The 637-nt window shown below is 45.7% G+C and overlaps 1 protein-coding gene across 3 annotated transcripts in view; it reads right to left on the bottom strand.

The window, feature by feature from the left end:
• AP2A1 (adaptor-related protein complex 2, alpha 1 subunit) overlaps positions 1–637 on the bottom strand; it is a 31,786-nt gene that overhangs the window by 4,578 nt on the left and 26,571 nt on the right. The window lies entirely within an intron of this gene.

The following is a 637-nucleotide window of genomic DNA, read 5'->3' as shown; positions in this document are numbered from 1 at the left end:
ACTGGAACCTCCTCTTTGCTCCCTACTTTTGCATTCCAGTCACCAGTAATGAGCAATACATCTTGATTGCATGTTTGAAACCCTCTATAGGGTCATTGAGTTGGAACTGATTCGACGGCACTAACAACAAATTCTATGGTGTCCTGGTATGGCACTGTAGGATAAGCACTGGACCACAAGGTTAGTTTAAACCACAAGGTAGGTTCATAGGGTCGGGATGAGTAGGAACTGACTGCATGGCACTCAACCACCACCACCATGCTTCCCTGATGAGTCCTCGTGTGGTGAGGTAGGAGGCTCTAGGAGTGTCATGTGATCTAGGGGCCTTATGCGGTGATGTAGGAGCAAGCACTGGACTGCAAGATAAGGCTGAACAACAAGGAGCTTGGTGCTTCAAACTCACCAGTCACTCTTGGAAATCCTAAAAACAACTCAACTCTTCCTGAAAAATTCTGCACTCTTTGGTTGGCAACTCCACGATGTAAATCTTTGTGGAACAAGCAGCCTCAGCGTTCTCCTGTGAACTGGCTGAGGGGTTCAAACTAGTAACCAAAACATTAGCAGCTCACAGTTTAATCCACTCTAGTAACCAAAACATTAGCAGCTCACAGTTTAATCCACTCTAGTAACCAAAACA

This window comes from Chrysochloris asiatica, unplaced genomic scaffold (genome assembly GCF_000296735.1).
Source record: "Chrysochloris asiatica unplaced genomic scaffold, ChrAsi1.0 scaffold00116, whole genome shotgun sequence".
Taxonomy (NCBI): Eukaryota; Metazoa; Chordata; class Mammalia; order Afrosoricida; family Chrysochloridae; genus Chrysochloris; species Chrysochloris asiatica.
The sequence above is the reverse complement of the archived record's forward strand: the minus strand, read 5'-3'. Positions and strand labels throughout refer to the sequence as shown.